This window comes from Haemaphysalis longicornis, unplaced genomic scaffold (assembly GCF_048455015.1).
Source record: "Haemaphysalis longicornis isolate Haplotype H1 unplaced genomic scaffold, Haemaphysalis longicornis Haplotype H1 scaffold_4, whole genome shotgun sequence".
Classification (NCBI taxonomy): domain Eukaryota; kingdom Metazoa; phylum Arthropoda; class Arachnida; order Ixodida; family Ixodidae; genus Haemaphysalis; species Haemaphysalis longicornis.
In genome coordinates this window covers 103,169,869-103,178,333 of record NW_027526361.1, presented here as the reverse complement: position 1 = coordinate 103,178,333, position 8,465 = coordinate 103,169,869, and the positions used below count along the sequence as shown (strand labels likewise).

Sequence of the window (8,465 nt, the reverse complement as noted above, 5' to 3'; positions counted from 1 at the left end):
CGAGGCATCAAAACTAACATATTTACCCACCTCACTAGAGCCCAAATTCTTGCCACCACCCTCTACTCCTCGCAGTGCCGATTCTGCAAGGCTCCCAAACTACCCCTTATTATGTGTTGTTGTGAGAAGAACCCCACCTAACCCCGCCTTTCACCTTCCCTGAGCACTTAGAAAAAGCCCTGTCCAGCACGGACCCTAACGACCATAATCCGGACAGACTCAAGGGGTCCTGGAATGAGGGCGCTTTCCCAGCAATGACTGCTTTAGAAGGACGTTTATGCCTCCTCCATTATGCTTTTAAAACGTCCTTGTTATGTTTCCGAAGTGCCCAACACTGGAATATTTTCGGAGTTTTGAATGCGACATACAGAACATACCGGGTAGCTCTCCCGGCTTCCAATCCAGAGTAATCAAACAGCTACACCACACGTGCGCGAAAAACAAAGCCAGATGTGCTATCTGGCACAGAAATTGCAAAAAAAAAAAATTCAGGAAGCGGAGCGACCTCGTTAGCAGCACGCATACGCATTTCGTTTCGGGCCAGCAGCCAACCAGATCGTAGTTGCAAGGTACGCTTTTTACAACTTACGGTTCTCAATAGCAGTACTCGCTTGCATGGTAATGGCCAAACCATGGGTCTCCGTTTAATGTCCTTGTTTTAAAGCCAAGATATACATGTTATGTATACTCGTGCTCTAGGAAAATTATACCAGAAGGGAGGCACGCTGTACACTCGATTAAGGACGGGTGAGGGTTAGAGGACTAGACGGGCGTCCTTAGCGAAGGGGCGCTGGCCAAGCTGCACGCGCTTAAAGGGGCCATGGAGATAAAATACAGTTTACGTTAATTTGAAAAAAAGGAGCTTTTTTAATACACTCAACCCCCACCCCACACGCAGACACACACACACGAAGGACGAGTTTTAACTGTAAAAATGCGCAAAACATTAAAAAGAGGTTAGACTTCGTGCCGTAATGACGTGTTGTGAGGAGCAGTGACGCATACGTAACTGCAATACTAAAACATAGTTACCAGTGCGCGTTAACTGCACATTAGCGTTTAAGTTATACAGTCAAATGCAACGAGCGTTCCCACTACAGTCGCCCAGTGATGTCTCTTGGCGTACGGCTTTGGTGGCGGACGCCAATCACACACACAAGATTCTATGACGTCATACAGAAATCGCCAGAAATTGGCTGGGGAGTTGCCCCTGATTCATTTTTTATTGATATATTGATTATTTCTTTGATCTTTGCCAAAAAAGTAGCATCATTATTATCCGGACTAGGCAGTCTTTTTAATGAACCAAAGTTGCATTTTGTCATTATGGCTGGCCCCTTTCAACGCGTCGTTGTAGTAGAGCCAGTACTGTAGGGACGAAGAACTGAGTAGATTTTGTCCGAGAATACCACCGAAAAAGGCCTTCCATAATCACAGAAGATAGCCGATAGTGAAATATTTCTAGTAAGACGTTGTGCGTCTTCTGGTCCACCGGCGTATTTCCAAACGCTTTGCTGCTCAGAGCACCCACGTGACACACCTGTTCGCGCGATGGAGAACATTAATTCAACGTGGTCATTTGCTGCGGCCCAAACCTAAAGCGACGTAAAATATACCAAATCACAAATCACCATTATCAACAAGAACAACGCGTAGAAGTGAGTTTAGAAAACATATTGGAAAAAACAATGCAATGAAAGAAAAAAACCTATATACTGAACCTGCTGGGACTCGAACCCAAGCCGTTAGCGCCACTACGCAGTACTCCACATCAAGGCCACAAAATAGAAAGTTGGGCGAATGGGTACGTATTCATGATGGAATGTAAAGCGCAATAAACGACGAGGGACACAGAAGAAATTCACAAGACGGACGTAGTCTCGCAACTAGTATTTTATTGGAAAGGAACACAAGTTTGTAGCCGACACGTACAATCTGACGTGCTGAAAACAAACAAAATTTGAAACCTCTGATAAAACCGCGCGAAGGCCTGATAACCGCGCTCACAGAGTTAGGTGGCATCTAAAAAGCTTTTTCCGGCTCGTACAGCGTCAGATAAGGCTGGCTGGCTTACACATCCGGCTCGCCTCTTGTTGATACGATAAGCTTCAACAACCTCTCGTGTCAGCTGGTCCTTATGTGTGAACAAAATGTCGCATTCATCGAAATTCGGGTTGCAGCCACACGCTCGGCAGTGCGCTGATAAGAGGGAAGAGGTGTCTTTTGTTAGATTATTCCAATGTTCCCGCAGGCGTGTGTTAACACATCTACCCGATTGCCCAGTATACACTTTTCCGCGATTGAGGGGCAACCGGTACACAACGCCCGTACGACAGGGCACAAACTTGTTATCGTGGTTGATGTTGCAGACTCTTTTTGATTTTCTCGGCTTGTGATCTATCTTCCTCTGCATGACCGGGAAAACACGGCTAAGCCTGATTGGGGCTGAGAAAGCGACATTCACGCCGTATCTTCCTGCTACATTCTTTAAACCATGTTATAATCGGTGCGCGTATGGAATGACTGTTACTCAGCACCCGTCTTGTGAATTTCTTCTGTGTCCCTCGTCGTTTATTACTCTGTTTCATTCCATCATCAAGGCCACAGAGCCCGAACGGTGGGCTCGTATTAGCAGGCGCTCAAAAAGATAGCGCGCGCAGGAGACATCCCACATGTAACGTGGGGGCTCTGTGCAGCTAAGCGTTTGGAAACACGCGGCCCACCGCGGTCCCATACTTCCGAAGAAGCTTCGCTTCTATGCACGACTTTGTAGATTTTCCTCTCATTTGCCGAAACTGTGTTTCTGATGGAAGTGAGTCACAAAACCCCATGCGTGCGACATATTGACCTACATTAGAAATTCTGATTCTGATTGTAGGGTTTAACGCGCCGACGCAACGCAGGCGATGAGGCGCGCCGTAGTGAAGGGCTCCGGATTAATTTCGATCTTTAACGTGCGCCGAAATCTCGTGCACACGGGCGTTTTTTGCTTTTCGCCTCCATCAGAAAAGCGGCCGCCGCGGGCGGGAATCGAACCCGCGACCTCGTGCTCAGCAGCGCAACGCCTTAGCCACTGAGCCACCGCGGCGGGTACATTAGAAATTCCTGTAGGCGACGCTTGTTGTGGTCTTGCGCTCACCCAAGGTACGAGGCGTGCTGTTGTGTTTGGCTTCATAGCCTCAGTACATCTCCAGTGCGTTTCGTAATAATTAAGTGACCGACGTATGGTGTGGACGGCCAGTGCGGTGTGAAATGTATGTCGTGGGAACGATCTAAGGGGCTACGTTAAGTGAAAAATTAAAAAAAAAGGCAGCATCTTTACTCCGCGGACGATGGCGAGGGTGCGGAGTACGGGGACGCGAAATGACATCCAAGTTGCGCCCCGAGTGACACCCGATTTGCGCCCCGACCATCATTCGATTTCAGCCGTGAGTTGCACCTTGATTATTCCCTAAATTAAACTGCAACTCACGGGTCAAATCGAATTTCGCTTGATTTTCGCTTGATGGTGCTGTGCGCACGGATGAACGCGGACGGACATTGGGAGGTCCTAAGTTACTCCGCACCGCTACAGGCGAGGGAGTAAGCCATTTGGATCTGGGGTTATAACTCACGGTCGTAGCCCAATGGGTAAGACTAACTCTGTCTGCTCTACCAGACACAGGCTCGAATCCTGCCGGTGGCTGTGTGATTTTTTGCGATTGTAAATGCTACGCGCACGGACGCGGACGGACATTGTGCGGTCCTAAGTACTCCGCACCTGAAATTCCAGGCCATCTCCACTAACGTGAAACTTCAGGAGGATCGAAGCAGGCAGTGTTAGGTGGTGTTTCCCACAGGCAAATCGTTGCTAATGGGCAAGCGTCCATCGCAGAAAAGAGCGTTTCTGGAGCCAACGGGGGGCGTTGCCTTTCTCTTGCCTCACGGCGCGCCTGATCGGGCGCCGGAACCGCGCCGGTGGGAGGAGCAATCGCGCGCTTGCTGAGGCGGTGGTGCCATCTCTTGCGTTGAACCAGACATAAGCAACTAAATGAGAGACAGACTTCATGTCACACGAAGAATGCTTCACAGGGAAAAACCTGGCGTTTGAAGCCAATTTTGAGATGGGAGTTAAGAAATTTAATTTATTAATGCAAATAAATCCTGATTATTCGTGTATTTTAAATCAGTTCAAATTATTTTTGTTCATTTTGAACCAATTTTATTCGTTATAATCTTGTTTTTTTACCATTGCTTGACTTGATTTACCGTGACGACACGAGACGACGACGACGACAGGAGACGCCGACAGCCCGAGCTCCTAAGGTGCTTCGCCTCTTAAATCATTCCCCCCTCCGTATAACGATGACGATGGTTGAACGCGAAGGATTCTCTGGTTGGCCAATCCCACACTGCGGTTATGTGTTACTCTGAAGGTACGCACCACTTTTCTAGAATATCCACAGCAACTCTCCACTGTGCAATCCGTAGGCCTAGCGTTTGGGTTTGGCGTGTGCGGCGGTAATCTGTACCTGCCGTCTGGCGATCGCTTCGACCAATTCGAAATGAAACAATCGGATAGTCGCCGATTGTTCCATAACGCGAGGGGCCCAGGTTCGATTGCGGCCACGCGAAGCGTTTTAAGCGAAGCTTTAGTGCCCTCGCTGATGCCGTTGTACCACAACGCGCCCTTCAGGAAAGCCAACTTTCTGTGACTACGATGACGAATGATCAAGGTGAAGTGAGAGAAAGAAACGTCTTCCGTGGAACGAATCGAACCTGGGTCTCTCGCGCTGTGAAGCCGGCGTCTATCCGATCGCTTCATTTCGACATGGTCGAAGAGATCGCCAAGCAGCAAGTACCTATTCTCGCCGCGCACCCCAAACCCGAACGTTCGGCCTACGCATTGCACACCCGAAAGTTGCTGTGGGTATTCTACAAAAGTGGTGCGCACCACCAGAGTAGCACATGCTCGCAGTGTGGGATTTTCCAAACCAAGAATCCATCACAAGAAAGCTTTGCGTTCAACTGTCTGCATCGTTACTTGGCGGGCTGCTTGATTTTTTCTTTGTCTTCACCCACGATCATTCATCATCATCGTCAGAGAAAGTTGGCTTTCCTGCCGGATGAATTGGCGTACAACGGCATCAGTTAGGGACACTGAAACTTCGCGTTCAAAATTGGCGCGGCTTGCACTAGTGGTGCAAAGCTAGAGAAATAGCAGAGCTGGGGTCAACCTAGCTTCTCCCCCACACTAACAGAGGATCCAAAAAGGGAGGGAGCAGCCGGACCCCAGCAGTGCAAAGCCATTTTGGACGGCACTGTAAAGCAAAGACCAATAAAGTATATAGAGTATTTTATTCAGTAGCAATCGCCGTCATCCCTTTTGTCGTCGTCTTCTGACGGCATAGCCAAGTAGGGCAAATCCTCGTGTAGCGCGTCCTCTCCCCGGTAGACCTCCACTAATCTGTGAGTTTGTCCGGTGGCCGTCTCCATGTGATAAGGGATGCCTTGACACATTCGCTTTCATCGTCATCGGCGCGGTGGACCCGTGGCGCGCCGGTCACTACACGACGACGACGACGAAGGTGGGAGCTCCTCATGTTGCGTAAGCCCACGCGCAAGCCTTGACGACGCCGGGCGGTCGCCGCGATGCACGCGCTCAGCTGTGGTCGGTGTTTTTTTTTGTTTTGTTTTTCCGGAAACAACTGCCCGAAGGTTGCTTCCGGCGCCTCGCGGCGGGACACCGGGCCGTCGCCCCGAGGCACGGGCTCACGTGTGCACGAGTTTTTCTGTGTACGCTCGACAGAGCTGCGTCGGCCTAAAGAGCTCTTCTGTTAAAAATTGATAACTGATCAACAGGACGGCCCGTCACATCGTTTGCAAGTGAACTGAGATTTAATTATGCTCCAACCAATACATAGACAAAACCCGACGTTTCGAAGCCGGCTCGGCTTCTTCTTCAGGGGTGACTGGGGCCCCGCTGCAGTTGCGTCTTATAAGCCCCGTTTACAATGACCCGACCAGGGCGCGTTGAGTTGAAAAGCCGTCGGGGCGAGTCCGTTCGGCTCGCAGGCAGGGGGTGGGTTGACGCGCTAGTCGGGCTGAGTCGGCGGGCCGTGGGGAGCTGAATACCGTAGTTGCACGATTATAACGCGCCACTGATTGTACCGCGCGAGTAGGTCCGCCCAGGAAAATCTGAAAGAAATAATTGGACGTCGGTTTACCGCGCAGGCGTAAAATATATGACACTACTTACTACAAGAAGGAAATTTCATTTTGCGCGTGCAACTGTGTCAGCCAAAAATAAATTGTGCTTCGTAAACTTGCTTATCCAGCTCCTGTAGGGAATAAAACTATAGTGGGAAACATTGAAGCTGTTTGCGATTTCAAGTGTCTTGACCTTCATAATTCTACGTGTGACGGGATAATTGCAATAGTAGAAAATGTGCAACAGCTGACCAAGGTATGTCATTCAGGAATGAGTGCGCCGAAATTCACTCACGTGATATTGACGGATTTTTTTATTGAATTGAGTTGGAGTTTGGGAGGACCTCGTGCCTATGGCAATGTTTATGGCCGATTTAAAACCTATTTCGGCTTTGAGCCCGATTGTAACGCGCGCACAAATTTTAAGGCTAGCTTTTAGCAAAAGAAGGTGCGCGCTAGAATAGTAAAAATACGGTAGCTCCTTCTCCGGCAATCCCCCGGCCCCTTCGCCTCGCCTGTTTGAATGGAGCTCATATATACGCGTGAGGTGTCGAGGTAGCTGAACCCGCCAGTCGACTCGACCCTCCCTCGTCGGGTCCATGTATCCGGGGCTATAGTCTTTCACTTTTGCTGGTCTCGCACAAAGCCCTTCCCTGCGGCACGGAATCCGTGTGTGTACACCGAAGGGAGAGTGCCAAGCGAGCGATTAAGGTTCCAGGGGTTCGCTGGATATGCCACGACTCAAGGAAAAGCCGCTTCCTCCAGTTCGTCTCCCTTTCGAGGATGGCCGTTCCGGAGAAGTCAGTTTTGTGGTCGGCCACTTCACAGCCCCGTGTACATGGACGCGACGGGGGCGGGGTGAGTTGAGTGGCGGGTTCAGCTTACCTCGACGCGTCCGAGTTTATATGAACCCCGTCCAAAGAGTCGAGGTGAGGGGAGCGGCGGGGTTCACGGAAAAGGGGCTACCGTATTTTCACGATTCTAACGCGCACCCTCTCTTGTTTAAATGTAGCTTAATATTTGTGTGCGCCTTACAATCGGGCTCAAAACCGAAATAGGCTTTAAAACGACCAGCAGCATTGCCATGCGCAACGGACACGAAGTACCTGCAAAATCCAACTCAATCCAATAAAAACAATCCGTCAACACCACGTGAGTGACACTGATTCCTCAATGGCATGCCGCTTACCCTGGTCAGCTGTTGCACATTTTTTTGTGCTTCTGCTTAGCCCCTAACGCTTAGAATTATGAAGATCAAGGCACTTGAAATCGCAAGCAACTTCAGTGTTCCCCGCTATAACTTTATTTCCAGCAGCAGCTGGATAAGCAACCTTGTGAAGCGCAATTCATTTTTTGCTTCTAGAGCTGCATGCCAAATAAAATCTCCCTCTTCCAGGTACGTGGTGTCATGTCTTTCCATCTGCGCAGTACCGTCAGTGTCACATTTTTTTTTAGAATTTTCCTGCGCGAAGTTACCCGCGCGCTACGATTGGGGGCGCGTTAGAACCGCGCAAATACGGTATTCTGCTCCCCGCGCCCCTCCGACTCAGCCCGACGAGCGAGCTAACCCACCCCCTGCCTCCGAGTTGACTGGACTCGCCGCGACGGCTCTCTGACCCACCCCGCCCGCTTATACATGGGGGTGTCGAGTCCAAAAAACCTGTTTATTTCGACTCAACGCGCCCTCGTCGGGTCAATGTAAACGGGCCTAGTCGGCGACTGCGCTGCGTTCTCTAGTCTGTTTCCGTACGTCGTTTTTGTGTTGCCTAATCCTCTCCGGTAGGTTTTTGCTTTCACCGATGTACGAGGCGTTGCACTCAGCGCACGGAATGCGGTAAACGACCCCTGGCGCTTTCTCTATTGTCGGCCGGTCTTTGGGGCGGAGGATTAGGCGGCCTATGGTTGTCGAAGGCTTGTGGGCGATGCGCACTCCTACTCCTCTGAAAATGCGGGCCAAGGCCTCGCTCGCTCCTGGGATACAGCACCGGCACGCGTTTCAGAGTTCCGGCGGTTGATGTCCTTGGAGAGTTTGTCACCCTGTTATGCTCTTTGCGGCGGGTTACGGAGTGAATGAACTTTTTCGGGTAGCCGTTTCTCTGGAGGTCCGCAATTATACGGCTTATTTCTTTTTTACGTTCGGATTCGGACGAGAAAATTGCATCAGCTCTGTTAAATAAAGGACACAACAGAGGCGTTATGGTTAGCGGGGTGGGCCGAATTAAAATGAAGGTAGCGGCCGGTGTGTATTGGTTGTATTGGTTGGAGCATAATTAAAT

At 50.1% G+C, this 8,465-nt stretch overlaps 1 protein-coding gene across 2 annotated transcripts in view; it reads left to right on the top strand.

The window, feature by feature from the left end:
• Positions 1–514: 514 nt before the first annotated feature.
• Positions 515–8,465, top strand: part of LOC144179206 (ornithine decarboxylase-like) — a 33,876-nt gene continuing 25,925 nt past the window's right edge. The window contains exon 1 of one of the 2 annotated variants that reach the window (XM_077707469.1): positions 515–569. The gene's annotated coding sequence lies outside the window, so the exon portion shown is untranslated. The remainder of the gene's footprint in view (positions 570–8,465) is intronic. The other variant, XM_077707468.1, reaches the window with a different exon arrangement.